The following is a 17,001-nucleotide window of genomic DNA, read 5'->3' on the forward strand; positions in this document are numbered from 1 at the left end:
GATGTGCCGAGTCTGGTTTCTAATGTTCACTCTGTGTGACCCGGAACAGAATGTGGTCTCATTACGGGTGATTTGTTACGAGTCCCCCATTTGCTGTCCTAGAGATGACGGGATCTACTTCCTCATAAACCGTGACCCAGCAGAACCAGAAACTAAGAGTCCAAAAGGGAGGAATTGGCCCTTTGAGGCTGGGAGCGCCTAGCTTCTTCACATCTGCCCAGAGGAGCAGCGGACCCTGAGTGGCAGGCAGCCTGGCTCGTGCCTCTGGGCTCTGGGGGCGGAGGGTGGGGGGCTTGGTTTGCTGCCTGGCGTCGTTTGGGACTGGGCACCTTCTGAGGGCAGGGCCCTGGGTGTCCCCAGCAGTTGTGGTGTTGAAGGCGAGGCCAGGAACAGTCAGCACTTACACATGCTGGTGCTGACAACCAAGATCAAAGACAAACACCCGCAAGGCTGTCAGAGCAAAATCAGCCTGCAGGGAGGCACGACGGCCGGGGGTGGGGGAGCCTCCTCTTTCCAGGCCTGTCTTCTGTGCGGCCTTCCGTCTGCTGCCCTTTCCTCTGTCTGACCGTCCACTGAAGCCACCTTGGGGTCTCAGAGGAGAGCAGGGGGAAGACACAGTGAGGATTAGGGAGACTTACTCAGGGGCCAGGCTCCCGAACTGTGAGGCCAGGCATCACCTCTGTGAGGCAAAACCAGGACGGGGACCGTTGTTCCAAAAGTTGGTCCTCGCTTTAATCCATGGGCCGCTCGGAATTTCTGTGAAGGACTGACAGGTCTGATGCCAGACCCTGCCCCTGACTTGCCAGGCCACTTCCAGGGAAAAGCAGGGCTCTCTCGGTTCCTGAGGGTGCATCTGTCTAAAGGGTGCTCTGGCCGCATGTGCTGTGCATGGGCCCGCGGTGCCCGGATGCCAGGTGCAAAGGCCACTCCACTGCCTGACAGCTGGGCCCTCCAGGTCATGGTTTGTTCAGCTTGGGGCATCCTGTGCCACTGGCTTCAGAATGACCCTTGTAGCATCTCAGCTGGCCCGCCAGAGATGGCCATGCTTCTCATTTGGACCCCCTTTCCTCCTTCGGGGGCGGGACTCTTTCGTTCATTCAGTCCTTCCTTCGTAGGACAGATACATACTACAGAGCTACTGTGCTCAAGGTCGTGACGGGCCACCACACACATCTGTGAGCAAGGGAAGTCCCCATCTTCATGGTGTCTTCATCCTGGCTGGGGAGACGGGCAGATGGATGTGGGCCAGCCCATCCCACGAAGAACTTTGGCGTAAGATGCTGACTGCAGCAACGAAGGGGAGGGACAGATCGGCGAGGTAGCTCACGACAGGAAAGATGATTTGTCTGCAGGGGAGGTGAGGTGCCCTTGGATTTGCTGCTTCACCCCCAGAGCCTCGCCTGTGGAACGGGCTTCACGGGGTTGCTCTGAGAAGTGGGTAAAATAATGTGTGTGGAAAGACACTCTGACAAGCGTTGGCTCCTTCCAAGCTCTCCCGTGTCCCCGGTAATCCGGCATCGGATCCGTTTTCTGCCCTCTCTTTCGGATGAACTGATTTCACAGTCCAGCCTTGCCTGGGCAAATGGGAAAAACCCATTGTGAAAGCAACTGGCCTTCAAACCATTTTCTTGGGAGGGAGGTGGAGAGCCCACGTGCATCCGGATCCTTCAGTGCGGTCTCACCGCTAAATCCAGCGTCCTGCAATGGCCTGGAAAGACCGCCTGGAAAATGGCGGGGACAAGTTCCGAACCTCCTTCCATGTGTGCTGCGTGCCTGAGGCTGCTCTGCCCTCCGGCCACGGCTCCTCGGTGCTCCGTCTACGGAGAAAGATTTAAAAGACTCAGGAAATGAACTCACATTTTTCTTGCCTCCCCCTCCTTTTCCAGAACAGTGCAGCCTTCCTGGAAGAAAGCAAACAAAACAAGTGTGGCTATTTAAAAAATCATTGGAAACCCCGTTGCGAACACTGTGTCTTTGGGTGGCTCCCTGGGGCGCATGCGTCCCCTGAAGCTCCCAGTGGCCATCACCCCATGGGTGTATCTGTGCGGAGGGGGCAGGGCAGCCGTGTGGTCTCAAAGGAAGAGGGGGCCGGCAGGCAGAGCGGGCCCGACGAACGGGCCCCCCCAAAGCAGCCATGTGCACCTGACACGCGCAGACGGCGGACACAGACACGACGCGAGTCCCCCGTGTGTGCGGCCGCGTCTCCCCCTGAAACCAGAGATTCGTCCGCCCGCCCCCCAAGTGCCGGCGACTTCTGCCCTGCATGCGGGTGACTATTTTGGGTTTCTAGGTGCTCTCGTTTGGTTTGTGGCATTCTTGGTGCTGTTATTAATAACACCGTTGGCTGCGTGGAGGCTGAAGACGAAGCCTTTTCATTTCAGCCATCTGGTCAGGACGCTTTTCCTTTGATGAGGGAGAAACCTTTGCTGTGTTTCAACTGGAACGCTGCCTCCCAATTAAGGTGACAGCAGATGCCGCACGGCCCCGTCTTTGCAGGAATAGGATGCTCAGCCAGGCTCTAAGCGGCGGCTCCGTCCGGGAGGGAGAAGGCCGTTCATATTGATCGTGCTCGGGCATGTGGCGCAGGTACCGGCTCGCAGGGCCCTGGCCAGGAAAGCTGCCACGAGGTGTTTACCGGCTGGCTTGGCTCTGCGCTCAGCTTTTCCATTGTCAGGCCGTGACAGCGATGCGTTACAGACACCCTCAGGAGACGTTCCTCCGCTTTCATAACAATGAAGGGCTTTTTTTTTTTTTTTCTGACTCATCTTCAGAAGATTCCCCCCCCCCTTCTTCGTTTGAAAATAAATATAATTAGTAACAGGCAGACGCACTGTATATAGCCAGCCCTTCCTATCCGGGAGAGTTATAATTAAATGTACATGCTGTCTGTTGTTCTCTGTCTGCTGAGCGCCTTGCCACCCGCTCTAGGGGAGCAGCAGCCCGTGGGAGGGGGCTGCAGGGAGCGAGGCCTGTCGGGGCTCCGAGCCCTGCGTCCGGCCAGAAGCGGAGACTCGCTGTTGACTGAACGGCAGACGGGACCGTTGTCCCCTCGCACCGCCCAGGCCGGGGTTTTGCCCCCTGCTCAGCCTCGAGCTGCCCTGGGAGGCCCCCGGATGTGCCTGGTCACTGCTGGGGCGGTCCCCCCCCCTCCCTGGCCCCTCCCAGGAGCAGAGGGAGGGTAGCCAGGTACGGTTGTCATGGCAACGTGGTGGCCACTGCCGGCTGCCGCCGGTGAGGGGCACCTGAGCACCTGCAGGTTAAGATCGGCTCTGGCCAGGCGAGGAGTCAAGACAGCGTTCCTTTGTTCCCGGCTCCCTGCCTGCGAGGCTGGCACCGGGGCGGCCGTCCCCGCCCCTGCGGCCTGAGCTCAGACAGGTTATCCCCAGGTAACCCTCAGCTCGCCTTCCTGACAAGCAGGCGGGCTGGGCGTCCGATGGCCTCCGTCCAGGCCCATGGAGAGCTCATATTCTGCTGAAATCAGTGGGTCAGACAGGCCGAGGAATGCGCACGCACACACACACACACACACACACACACACACACACACACCCACCCTCCTGGGCATATTCTGGGACCACAGCACGGCCAACAGGCTCGGTGACACAGGAGAGGCTGCCGCGCCTCCTGCCTCCTGTCCCTCCCGTCCCTCGGGCAGCCAAGGTGGTGACCGGATGCCTGGTTGGCACAGCCCGCCCTCCCCCCCCCCCCCCCCCCCCCCCCCGCCTGGATCGAGTGCAGCAGGAGTCATCTGAGCCACAGGCACCTTTACCCAAGTTGCTCAAAGTGTTTTCCGAGCAAACAGTTGTTTCATAACACCCGTGAGAAGTAGGTGGGGTGACAAAGCATTCTCTGTCCCTGTCTTACGGATGGGGAGATTGAAAAGCTTGCCCAGCCAGGTGGCGAGGCCAGGAACGGAAAGAGGGTGCTCTCTCGCCCGGGGCTCTGGGGCACGGAGGGCCGGTGGGTGCCCTGTCCCTAACTCCTGGGGCAGGGGGTCCTGGGCAGCGTGGGGAGGCCCTTTGGAGAAGGAGGCTAGAAGTGGGGGAGGGTCAGCCTTCTCCCACAGCACTGAGGGGCCGCCAGGAGCTCAGTTACTGTCCTTGGTCTGAGGTGTTGACACCGGTGACCCGGGAGGCGTCCTTTGGCTTAAAGTTGCGGGACTCTCGGAGGTGGTCCGCAGACCCCTGTGCCGCCCCAGGGATTGTTCCAGGCACCAGGGGTACGTGGCGAGTGGGGACACGTGGCCTTTGGCCTGAGGAGCTTGTAGGAGACAGATCACCGACACATAACATTAAGAAGAAGTAATTTCGGAGGGTGCCAGGTGCTATGAGGAAAGTGCAGATACTGTGACGGACAGAGATTGGCTGGAGGGGAGGGTGGGGGAGAGGGGCAGCTTTAGAGAGGAATCAGAGAAGGAGTCTCCATGGGCTAATCCCAAATGAGGAGAAGGAGTCAGACCCGGGGCCGGCATTCCAGAGGGAGGGACAGCTGTGCAGGGGCCCCGAGAGGACGGTGAGGGTGGCCTGTCCCAAGGTGAAGGAGAAGGACGCTTCTCCTGGATGATGGGAAGAGGGGGTGTGCAGGGACCTGGTCACGGGCCAGGGGACCAGGTGTGATTCTGGATGCAAGGGGGTGGTGCAGGAGTCAGGACCTCCTGGGGAGGTAGCACGGACACCCTTTTGTGAGGGACTCGATGTGGGGCGTGAAGGATGATTTCTAGGCGTTTGCTTGAGCTGGAGGACAGGGCCATGGACTAAGGCGGGGAGACTGAGGAAGACGCATGGACGGGAGACACAAAGGATGGTCTTGGACATGGGGAGTTGGAGATGCCTGCTTCCAGGTGGCTACTTCTGGGGCTTGGGCATCTGTGTTTCTTGAGCGCTTCCTCTCAGACCATGGAGAAGGAGGGTGGGTCGTACAGCAGGAGTTCTGAATTCACCTGACCCTTCCAGTGCTCAAACCCAGTCTTTTTCAAGGAGGATCAGGCTCCTGATCTCCAAGCTGCAGCGGGGCTCTGTCACTGTGGGTTTATGACGTGGGGAGCAGACCAGCCTGGGGTTGCTCTACAGTCAGACCCCCTTCTTGGTGGGTGCCTGAAACTGCAGACAGTACCAAACCCTATATGTGTGCCATGTTTTTCCTATACATATGTATGATATGTTTAATTTACAAATGAGGCGCATTAAGAGAGTGACAACAATAGCTAATAATCAAAGAGAACAGTTATAACAATATACTGTAGTAAAAGTTATGTGAAAGTGGTCTCTCTCTCAAAACAGCTTACTGTCCCGCACTCCTCCCTCCTCTTGTGATGACGGGGGATGATCACATGTCCACGTGATAAGATGAAGCGGGGTGAATGATGTGGGCATTGTGACCTGGCTATACCCCGGGAGGATCACCTTCCCGACCACAGTTGACCGCAGGGAGCGAAACCGCAGATAAGTTGGGGAACTTCTGTATGTGATGCGGTGAACAGCCTTCCGTGGACTCAACTTGCTTGTCCCTTCCCATCCAGCCCCTTCCTTCCATGGCCAAATCCTTGGACATTTACTCTTTGGCACCCTACTTTGGCTGATCTGTTACCTGTGGGTAAGGAAGCACCTAAGTCTTGCCTGTCTTTTGACTGATCAAATAGAATGGCAAAGTGATTAGCAATTTCTTCCGAGAAGGGGCATTTGAGGAGGATGGGCCCATGTGTTCACTGACCAGAGAGGAGTCCACTAAGCAGGAGGGCTAGGATTCTTTGTGGCCACTGACTTGGCATGGAGCTTTGAAGAACATGCTAGTTCTTACCCCATAGTATACATTGAAAGCTACAAAAAAGATCGCATCAGAGAAAACAGCTCAAGCCCCCTACTGGACCCACCTACTGCCGGGTCAACTCAGAGCCATTAGTGCAATGGAAATTCCGATTCTGGGTCTCCAAGGAATTATTATTATTATCATAATCATTATCATTACTATTTTTAAGTAAGCCCTACACCCAACGTGGGGCCCGAACTCACAACCGGAGATCCAGAGTCACAGGCTCCACTGACTGAGCCAGCCATGCGTCCCTCCGAGGAATTATTTTGGAGCTAAGGATGTATTATAATATTTACGTCTGTGGGAATTTCCTGGCGTCTCATCGTAAAGCTTTTTGCTGTGGCAGGGGGTTCTCATCATGGATTTCACACAGGAAGTTTCTGATGTACCGAGAACATCGTATTATGAGGTTGTCTTCCCGTGTCCCAGGAATAGATTCAGAGATACCCGTTCTCATACCCCAAGAACTCCTTGGGTAAAGACTCAGAAGCTCACTCATTATGATCGACTTTTCAGTGGACAGACCGCTGTCACTGACGTGGTGCTTTAAAGCACACCAAGTGCCCTCATGGCCATTTTCTCATTTGATTCTGGCCACAACCTGCAACAGTACTGGCATTTCATCAGTGCAGACGCAGCAGCTCAGAGAAGTCAAGTCCTTCGTCCAAAGTCACTCAGCAAAGGGAGAGCTGGGGATTAGTCCTGGTCCTCAGACCTCTCCCACTTTCCCAAGTCCCCGTCGTCCCACCTTTGGTGGCAGTGGGCCAGGGTGGTTGTGGGCCTGTGTGGGCCGATGTCACTGTGAGTTCTGCGAGCCCGGCCCGGGAGGTGCTTGGAACTCCCCGAGCTCGCTCTCGGGAACTGGTTCTGCTCACCGAGGGCTGTGTCGCAACGTGACCAGTGGATGAGAAGGCTGACAGCCATTCCTTCACCAATGTGATTCAAGGTCATTTGTCACCTCGGGAAGCGCACGGAGCAGCGACATTCAGCAGGGAGGCGCGCTGCTCCGGAGCCAAGCCTGCGGTGTGGCCTGGCACCTTTCCCGTGTGGCAGGGAGAAGGGGAGCTTCTGGAAGTGAGCAAGTGCCTAGCCAGGCCCGGGAGTCCAGAGCCCTGGAGACTTTGGTCAGAGCTGACTCAGCCCCTCTTTTGAGAAAGGAACCTGATGCAATGTGGAGGTTGCATCCCCAAGCTGGGGTTAGGATGCCAGGACACAGGAGGCATCGGCAAGAGCTGGTGACTGCCGTCGCTGGCTGAGCTTTGAGACATGACAGGCGTCACCGGAGGGTCAGCAGCTGCCGTCCCTCTGGTGTCGCCTGAGGAAATCATGCTCACTGAGCTACCAGAGTGTCCTCATAGAGACGATCTCTCTTCCTAATTTAGCAGGCGGTGCTTGCTTGCTTTTTCTGAAGGAGCCCAGAACTGTCCACCTACACTGCTGTCCATCAAAGCGCCGTGTCCCAGAGGAGGAAGCCCTCACGGGTGGGGGGCCAGGCCCTGGGGTGGAGGCCTGGACGTTGTCGCCCGTGCTCTGAACAGTGCACGCCCCGGGTTGATGGCTAAGACGGTGCCTTGTCTCACTGGGCCTTCCTTCTCACATTGGTAACATCGGCCTCCATCACAGCTTCCTTTTGGGCTTTCTTGCTCAGGGGAACAGCACTGAGATGTCCTTGTGGTTCATGACCCAGGCCTCAGCTCAGGTGTCCCTCCCTGAGAGAAGTCTTCCTGATATGTGTTAGCAGGCCCCTGCCACGCTTTTTTTTTTTTTTTTTTTTTTAATGCTTATTTATTTCTGAGAAAGAGAGAGAGACAGCGTGTGCATGGGGAGGGGCAGAGAGAGAGGGAGACACAGAATCCGAAGCAGGCTCCAGGCTCTGAGCTGTCAGCAAGGAGCCCGACGCGGGGCTCGAACTCACAGACCGCGAGATCATGACCTGAGCCAAAGTCAAGAGTCAGGCGCTTAACCAACTGAGCCACCCAGGCGCCCCTGGCCCCTGCCAATCTTGATGTTCCCCTGGGCACTTACCACTACCAGAAACTACATATTTGTTTGTTTGTTCCTTCTGATTCTCCCTGTCAGTTAAACGTAAGCTCCTTGAGGGATGGGAGCATGCCTAGTTTAGCTCACCATCATACCCTCAACACCTGGCAGGGAGCTGGGTGCTAGGGACACACAGTATCTGTCCTTGGAAGGAAGAAATGAATGAATGAACGAATGAATGCAACCAAGTAGCTGACATGGATGTGGGCACCAGGAGGGACAGGCTTAATGTTTATTTATTTTTGAGAGAGAGAGATAGAACATGAGTGCGGGAGGAGCAGAGAGAGAGGGAGACACAGAGTCTGAAACAGGCTCCAGGCTCTGAGCTGTCCGCACAGAGCCCGACACGGGGCTTGAACTCGGGAACGGCGAAATCATGACCTCGGCCAAAGTTGGACGCTTTACTGACTGAGCCACCCAGATGCCCCCAGGAGGGGCAGGTTTATACAGGCGGATGCTCTACAAGGGCCCTCCCAGATGCTCCCAGGTGCCACTGCCAGCATGGCACCACTTGCGAGCTCCCGGACCCCCGTGGGCTCCTCCTGGGCTGAGCGGGAGGGGCGTCCCAAGTCGCTCAGTCATTATCCGATGGATGAGTGGGTTGTGCGGATGAGTAAACAGCGATGGACCGGGAGGTCAGGCATCATTCAGCCTCAGAAACTGCACGTGTCAATGGGATCGAGGAGCCCAGGAATGTGTTTTTCGTTGATGTAAACCTGCTGCAATAGACCACACCTGCTTCTTGACCCAGGAACGTGGGAAAGAGAAAGGCACGGCCTGTTTTGGTGCTGGCAGAGTTGCTGGTAATAGAAGAATGCCCTTCTTCTGATTCAGAGCGGGGAGGCGCTCTGGTGCCCTGCCATTGCCTGAGGACCGCAGGGTGAGTCGTTCCGTGGCTCCTTGCCCTTCCCCATCAACGTTCTGGCAAGTGACTTGTTCCGACAAGTACTCGCTTTTGGGATGGAACAGCCTCTCTTTTGTCCAAAACCTTCCCCTGGATTAAAGACGTACAAAGAACCCTTCGGAGAGGAAAATAATTGGGCTGGGAAGAGGGGACTGTGTCTCGTTTGGACACTCAAGTCCTTAAGCTCCTGCCCCGAGAGCTTCTGTCATCTGCTCCTCCGGTGCCCACAGCGCACCAAGCCTTTTGGCTCCCAGCCTGGTGTGGTCTCCATGGCTTCCTCCTTCGCAGGAGTCAGCCACATGCCCTTGAACCTTCTTTCTTTCCTCTCCCCTGCTCCCAGTGATCCTGCTAAGAGGACGCGGCAGTTGAGCAGCAGACTTCTGGAGCCCAGAGTCGAACCCTGCCCGGAGACCCCGACTCCATCAGAAAAACTGTTCGGGCATAGGAAGAAAGCAAGATTCTGGGGAAGCACCGCTTCCGGGGCCACGGTGGTGGGACTTCTGGGAGGCCAGGGTCAGCTCTGGGGGATTCGAGTGGTGCCAGGTGACAAGCTTCCCCCCCCACCCCTGAGTCTTGTCTCTTGTCCCAGTGGCTGCTGGTGGGAGGCGTGGCCTACCCTTTTCAGGAGTGGGAGGGCCTGCCTTGCAACACTGCGGACCAAATACTGGTATTACTTGGGCCAGGTAATCAACCCCCACAGCGCTCCCGTGTGGCTGGTGCTGTCGTTACCTTGTCATTTGTCCTGGAAGGTGAGGCTGGGCAGTGGAGCCCATGTCCATAGAGTGCCTGCACCGTGCTCTGCCGAGGCGGGGGGCGTTCGATGGATGGGGCCCACAATGTGGACCCAACACCCCCTCACACACCCTGCACCTTCTGTGGGACTCCTCAGCTAGTGGCTGTGGGCTGGCCATTTGGGACTCAACCCACATACCCAGGCTTTTGTAAATCTCCCCTTGATCAAATGAGCAGTTTTATACATGTCTTGATTCTTTAAAATACTTGAAATGTTTATTTCTTCTCGCCTCTTGTTCTTTCAAGCTTGACATTTCTCGGCACATCAAAGTCTTCAGAATGCCCTCAAACTTCTGTCTCCAAAGGCGTTTCACTTGGCTCCGCGTGGTGGGAAACGCTTTTCCTTAGGGAGGTTAAAGTTTGTGTTTGGTTGTCGAGTTTGGTGGTGTTTATAGGAACAGATACCAAGGTGGGAAGCCTTTTTCTCAGCTGAGCGGTAATTTATGTTACGTGTTCATAGATTTCAACGATTCCAAGTAGGGTTGGCCAGAGTCTACGTGGTGTTTGATGTTCAGTGGTTTTATCTTGCTGAAACCTGTTGTTTTTATGGTTTTGATAAATCTTAGTGAAATAATTCAGTGTTGCCAAGACCCGAGGACTTTTTCCTCAGGTAGTGGGTATACAATCAATCCATGTACATATCATACGGAGAGAGTTGACCATGTTGCATTCAGAAGGAGTTTATCTTTCTAAAGATCCTCTTACCTGGTCATTTAAAAAATATCACCCTAGGGGCCCCTGGGTGGCTCAGTCAGTCAAGCGCCCGACTCTTGATTTTGGCTCAGGTCACAAGCTCATGGTTTAGTGAGTTTGAGCCCCACGTCGGGCTCTGCGCGGACAGTGTGGAGCCTGCTAGGGATTCTCTCTCTCTCTGGCCCTCCCCACTCGCTCTGTTTCTGTCTCTCTCAAATAAATAAAACATAAATAAATAAATAAAAATATCACTTAGTTACCTAGGTAACCATTTTCCATAAAGGAGAACAAAACCTAGTTGTCCACTTCTTGTCCCCCTTTGTCCCAACTTAGCGCATTACCGCTGCCCACGAGCATCTGTGTCCGGTTCTCTCCAGGACTGAGAACGAGTTGCCTTTTCCTCTGCAGGGCCAGCCGGTCCTCAAGGCTGGCCTCCCCACACCTGAGGAGCACCCGCCCTTCACTCCCCAGGCTGTCTCACATCCTGAGGGAATGTACTCGGTGACCCTGCAGGACCCTGTTCTTCCGTCCCTGCGCAGCTAACTGTGCTAACGCGGGACTGATCTGCACTCCTGCTCGTCTGGCCCTCTTCTTACTGGACATCCATTTCCATGCTCACGTTTCCAGGTGCACGATGGACACCTCCACAGGATTGTCCCACAGATACCTCAGATGCAAGAAAGCGAGGAATGAACTCACCATCTTCCTCTCTTAAGTGCGTGCATCTTCCAGGATTTCCCATGTCAGGCGGGGGTGCTACAGCCCGTCCAGAGGCCCGCGACAGGAAACCTGGTCTCTTTCTGGACTCTGCCTCACCTCCAGGTTCTAGGCCGACTAGGCGGAGTTCACCTGTCTCTTGAGTCAGCAGTGCCCCTCGCCGGCTCGGCCACCCCTGTCCAGGCCCACAGCTCTCCTGCCTGGACCACGCAGTGGCTGATCTATTAGTCTCCTTGCTTGCGTCTCTTCTCCCTTGACACTTTCTCCAGATCAACGGAAGTGGGACTCTGACCACACGCTCCTCTGTAGAAATGCCTCTGTGACTCCTGATTCGGTGGGAATCACGCCCAAACTCCTGTCGGGGCATGCAAAGTTGGTTCCGTCGCCTGGGCCCCATTTCTTGCCACTTGAGATCTAGAAGAACTGAGCAACTTCTGTCCCCTGGCATTTGCATGCTGGTCATGCCTGCGGCCTTGATAGGTAAGGGTCCCTTTGCCAGGGACACCTCCTGACTTCTCATCTGACAAGCTCGTATTCATCCTGCAAAACCCTCAATGTCACCACAGCTTTCTCCCAAGACAGATTCTTCCTTGAGACACAATCAGTGGGGCTCTGCTAAAGTGCATGCAGACCTCTGTCACTTCCCCCATTACTCTGTTGTCATGACTGCTCTTTGGCTGCTCTCCGCTTCCTCAGGCAGGAAGTGCTTTTGTCCCACCCACTTTCTAGCACGGTGTATAGCAAATAGTAGCCTCTCGATAAATGTGTTGAGTTGAGACCTCAAATTATCCTAGGGAGGTTCAAAGAAGCATAAGTCCTTGGTTGTGGTCCACAGGCCTCTTCACAGCTAATAATGGTCAAAGAGAAAAACCTGACAGGGACCCAAGAGACACACAGATCTTTTCTCCCCTTTCCCAGGGTGGTTGACCGCTCTTGAATGTCCTTTCTTCGGACAGAAGAGCTGAGCTTGATTTGGCTCAGTCATTTACTGACCCTGAGCCTCCCTGGGCTTTGGGAAGGAAGCAAGGATCCGATAGGATGATGCAGCCGAGAGCCCTAAGTGAACATTGGGGGCACTGGGGGTCTCCACGACGGTGAGCGCCTGTCCTCTCTGTGGGTGATGCGTGAGAGTGACGTAGGCCTCCGCGCGTGCGCAGAGCTGTTTGTAGGGGCAAAAGGGCAGCCGTGGAGTCCCGGATGCGGTTTCAGTCTGCAGTGGGTAAGGGCGGTGGCAGTTGTGTTTGTTTACCGGGGCGATAGCCGAGGAAGGTGACAGCACTCCTTTGGGGATGTCTAAGATTGGGTATGTGATGGAGCCACAAAGATGAGGCCACAAAGGGGACTCCATTTTGGCTCAGGGCATTTGTCAGCAACTCCTGGGTGGGAGTGGGTGGTACTGGGAGCTGGGGGATGGGTGGGGCCACCATAGAGCAGGCGGGTCTCCGTCCTGTGCTTCTCCAAGTGCGGGCGGCCGTCACACACCCCGTGAAGCCTGGGCACTGGACACACTGTGAGCCTCGGCACAGGCCGGCAGGTGATGTATCAGCAACCTGAGAATGTGTGTGGCCCCGATCGGAACCAGGGCAGCATTGGAAGGAAGTGCACATCGGTGAGGGGCTCGGCCTCTGCGGTGGCTGTGGGGGCGCCGAACAACACCTGAATGGACTTTATCCTGAAGCCAGTGTGTGTAACTCCTGCGATTAGCTAACCAGGTGACTCATTGCTTACACTTCCTGAGTCCTCAACCTTTTTTTTTTTTTCCCAGGAAGATCCCCATAAACTGGTCATAAAATATGCCGCGTGCGGTGCCAAATGCCTCTGCAGATACTTGACTCCATTCTGCATGTTCAGATGGCTCACCAGGCCGCCGTCACCTTCCGCTGACTCTGCTCACCTCGTGGGGTTCACCCGTGGCCGCAGCCTTTCTCCCTGACCCAGCTCGATCTACAGGCTAGACTTTGTTCTTTTGCCCATCCACAAACACCTTTACTCACTCACCCCTGCCCCAGCCGTTACTGAGCACTACCGAGCCAGACCCCCTCCCCACCCCCAGGTATATAAACCTAACTGAGGCATAGACCCCACCTTCGAGGGCTTGTGACAGCCAACCACAGGGAGGGAGCTAAGTGCTCTGAAAGAACAAATCCCTGGGCCCTCAGCACGGTTATCCATACAGACTTGCTCAGCAACTTTCATAGAGAAAATGCAGTAGCATCTGGCCTGTCATCAGCGAGTAATAAAATACTTATTATACTTATAAATACACTCAGCCCCACTGAGGATTTTCCAGGACAAGTGCTATCTAGATGTGCCCTTATTATGATCTAAAACACCTAATGACCGCACAGGCTGATGCAAACATAATGATATTAGTTATTTGGTTAAAACGTGGCCCTGTGCAAGATTTTTGTAGACCAGCTGTGCGGTGCAAACAGAACTTTCTTTTGAAGCCATGTTTTGGGTAGCCCAGTGAATTAGGAATACTGGAATCAAGATCAAGTGAAGAATGGGAACCTATCCCAGGTGCGTCTCCCACAACGCACCTCACCTGGGTAAACACACATTTGCATATCAATGTATGGATTACAGACTTCCTTTTCTGAGACCTAGGAGGTGCCCCGTTCCGCACGCAGGGGGTCCAACAGCCAACCGACTCTCTCAAACCCGGTGCAATATGAGAACCAAGACTCAGGTCTTCAGAGCCCCAGGGGCCAGTCCTACGGAGCAGTCCTTCGCTCTGCTTTCCCTAAAAGGAGGGGATTCTGCTTTGTAACTCACCCTGCCTTCACATGTGGGCCTGGCCTCCGGTCTCACAGGCTGCGCTGGCTTCTGCACGAGCCGGCCGGATTTTGAAATTACCTTTGGAGCCAGCCGTTATAAAAAGCCCGGTACTCAGAGGGGAAGAAAGGTAGTTTTGATGGTAGCTGATGAGCTCACCGGGTACGGATGGAACTTTTCAAACAGGCCAAATTAAAGAGCAGGCCTTGAGCCTGGGGCCTCACAGTGCTGCTGCGAGGAGCAGGTGGGAAGAGTATCAGATGTGTGAAGTACAGGTGACAGGTAACCCGATCGCTGTGGCTGAGTCGCTGTGTGTGAGGCATGGCGGGAGGCGGTGCCCGTGGGGGCAAAGCCTCGCCCCTCTCATCTGTCTGCAGAGGGGCCAACAGGTTAACCCAAGCCTGTTCCTGCAGGGCTGACAGTGGCTGGTTGCAGCCGATGAAAGTGGATGTAAATCAGTGCGGTTTCCCCCGGCGGCAGTAATGAACCCAGGGAACCTCGCTGGAAGCAGGTAGTTTTAGGAGAATGGCGCTGGAGATGCTGGAGGGAGATTAGTGTTTCTCAGCTCTTGTAGCAATTTGCACATTTCAGTGTGCATTCAGCTCCACCTCATTCACATTAAAAAAAAAAAAACAAACCTCATAAATTAAATTGCTAGGCAGGGAAAATCGACTTTGTTTCGATAGAGGGCCTGGGATGCTGGTCTGCTCCGAGGCAGAGTGGGGAGGCCTGGCTCCCAGCTGGTGTCCTCAGTTTGCTGGCCTCACCGACTTCTAGAACACGTCCACCTCAAGGACCTGTGGTTCTACTCACTTTAACGAATCAGAGGACTTCCCGAGTTCTGGGAAGGCATCTCGTCCGTCTGCCTGAGCGGCAGCTGGTGGATGACATGTGATCCTCCTTTCCAGTTGCTTGGGGTACAGGACTGGCTCCTCGAGGCCCTCTGCATGCGGGCAGCTGGCCCAGGATTACAGGCGGTGGGGTTATGTGGGGGGACTATGTGGCCCAGTGAACGAGTGCTCTGAGAGTGGCCCCTTTGTTTTGGTCATTTTGGTCCCAGCGTCTAGGATGAGGTGCTCAAGACCCAAGAACCATCTGTGGAAAGAGGGAGGAAATAACAGGAGGAAGAAACCGAAACCTACCAGCCCTCAGCTTAAGTCCAGTTCTCTGTAGCTTTGCTCATTTCCATCAAGCACCGGGATGTGTCTTTAATGGGTCCGTAACACCCCCTCAAGAATATCAATGAGGGAAATCAAGTCCGTTACCTGCACTCTGTTCATCAGGCCATCCAGCACAGAGCAGGGATGGCTCATCTCCTGGGCGATGATGTCCTTGCAGAGAGAGTTTGATTTCCATCATGCCCCTTTGAGCGCCTGTGCCCTTCCCCCTCCTGGCGGGTATGCTTGGCAGGGGTCAGTATGGCTGATCCTGGGGGTCTCAGAGACACCCCTTCCCTCCAGTCAGGCTTCTAGAAATCTAGACTTGACCCTAGTTTTCAGAGTTCTGGCATTTCCTTTCTTTGGACAAGGAGGCTGGTGGGGGGGGTGGGGGGGGTGGGGGTCCTCCTGGTATGAGTGTGGTGAACTTGACTACATCAAGGTGTCCCAAAACACAGAGACAGATACCAAGTGTAATTATTCTTATCTTAGAGCTACCATGAAGTTGAGTTCCACAGGAAAAGAGTATTAAAGTATTTAAGCCTTATGTTTAACCATGAAATGAAAAGACTTCTTCCCTTTACAGGAATTTGAAGTCTTAGAGGTCAGCCGGTGCTGTGGACTGCCTGCATGTTTGTGTTCCCCCCCTCCCCTGCCCCGGGCCCCTCAAATTCATACGTTAAAAACCTAACCCTCAATGGGATGGTGGTAGAAAGTGGGGCTTTGGGGAGGTGATCTGGTTAAGAGAGTGGAGCCCTCATGAATAGGTTTAGTGCCTTACAGAAGAGACCCCACAGAGCTCTCTCACTTTTTTTTTTTTTTTTTTTTTTTACCCTGTAAAGACCGAGTAAGAAGGCACCATCTGTGAACTGGGAGGCAGACTTTCACCAGACGCTGAGTCTACTGGTGCCTTGATCTTGGATTTCCCAGCTTCCAGAACTGTGGGAAATAAATGTTTGTGGTTAATAAGCCTCCTAGTCTATGGTACTTTTGTTATAACAGCCTGAATGGACTAAGCCACAGCCCTGCCAGACTAATACCATAACTTTAGTTCCAAAGCAGATTAAAATGAAATCCCTCAGAGATCGTTAAGTGTGTGTGTGTGCGTGTGTGTGTGTGTGTGTAGTATAAACATGTGGCAGCAACACCTCTGTGTCATATGCACAGACATCCTTTGTCACCCACTAAGCACTCTGGGGAAGGACTCAGATAAAATGAAGAGCTTTGAGTTCCAAGTTCTGTCTCTGGCCTTGGAATGTTCAAAGGCCTTCCCAGCTGTTCTGTGTTCAAGGGTGGCTTTCAAGAGCTGGGAGGGTGGTTGGAGCTACTCCTGGGTTTCTCTGAGCCCCTCAAAGAACACTCTGAGTGCATGAGAAACCGTCTCCACACTACCTGCAGCGGATGCCATGGTGCTGAGGAACAGTGGCAAAGCACGAATTAAAAAGAAGGATTCTGAGCTCAGAAGTAAACCCTCACGTATGTGGTCAACTAATATTTGATGAGGGAGCCAAGAACACCCAATGGGGAAAGGATCGTCTTCAACAGATGGTGTTGGGAATACTGGATAAACACATGCAGAAAGATGAAATTGGACTTCCGTCTTCCACTACACACAGAAATTAACTTGAAATGGATCAGAAGACCCAAAACTGTAAAATTCCTGGAAGAAAACATAGGGGAGAAACTCCTTGACATTGATCTTGCCAATACTTTTTTGGATATGCAGAAATGCAAAAAAAAAAAAAAAAAAAAAAAAAAAGCAAAAATCAACAAGTAGGACTGCCTCAAACTTAAAAGCTTCTGCACGGCAAAAGAAACAATCGACAACATGGAAAGACAACTTGTAGAATGGCAGACGATGTTTGCAACCCATGTCTCTGATATATCCAAAATTTATAAAGAATTCATACAACTCAGTGACAAAAAAATCCCCTAAACGATATGATTTAAAAAATAGGCAGAGGAACTAAAGAGATGTTTTACCAAAGAAGACATCCAAATGGTCGACAGGTACATGAAAAGATGCTCAACATCATTCTTCATCAGAGAAGCAAATCAAAACCACAATGAGATACCACCTCACCCCTATTAGGACGGCTAGCGTCAAGAAGA

At 53.9% G+C, this 17,001-nt stretch overlaps 1 long non-coding RNA gene across 1 annotated transcript; it reads left to right on the top strand.

Moving 5' to 3' along the window:
- Window positions 1-333: 333 nt before the first annotated feature.
- On the top strand, window positions 334-16,688 carry LOC123576440. Its single transcript, XR_006701385.1, has 2 exons — window positions 334-14,947; window positions 15,732-16,688. It is a non-coding gene; the product is annotated as an uncharacterized LOC123576440 (long non-coding RNA).
- Window positions 16,689-17,001: the final 313 nt, after the last annotated feature.

Source organism: Leopardus geoffroyi, chromosome D2 (genome assembly GCF_018350155.1).
Source record: "Leopardus geoffroyi isolate Oge1 chromosome D2, O.geoffroyi_Oge1_pat1.0, whole genome shotgun sequence".
In the NCBI taxonomy this organism is placed as follows: domain Eukaryota; kingdom Metazoa; phylum Chordata; class Mammalia; order Carnivora; family Felidae; genus Leopardus; species Leopardus geoffroyi.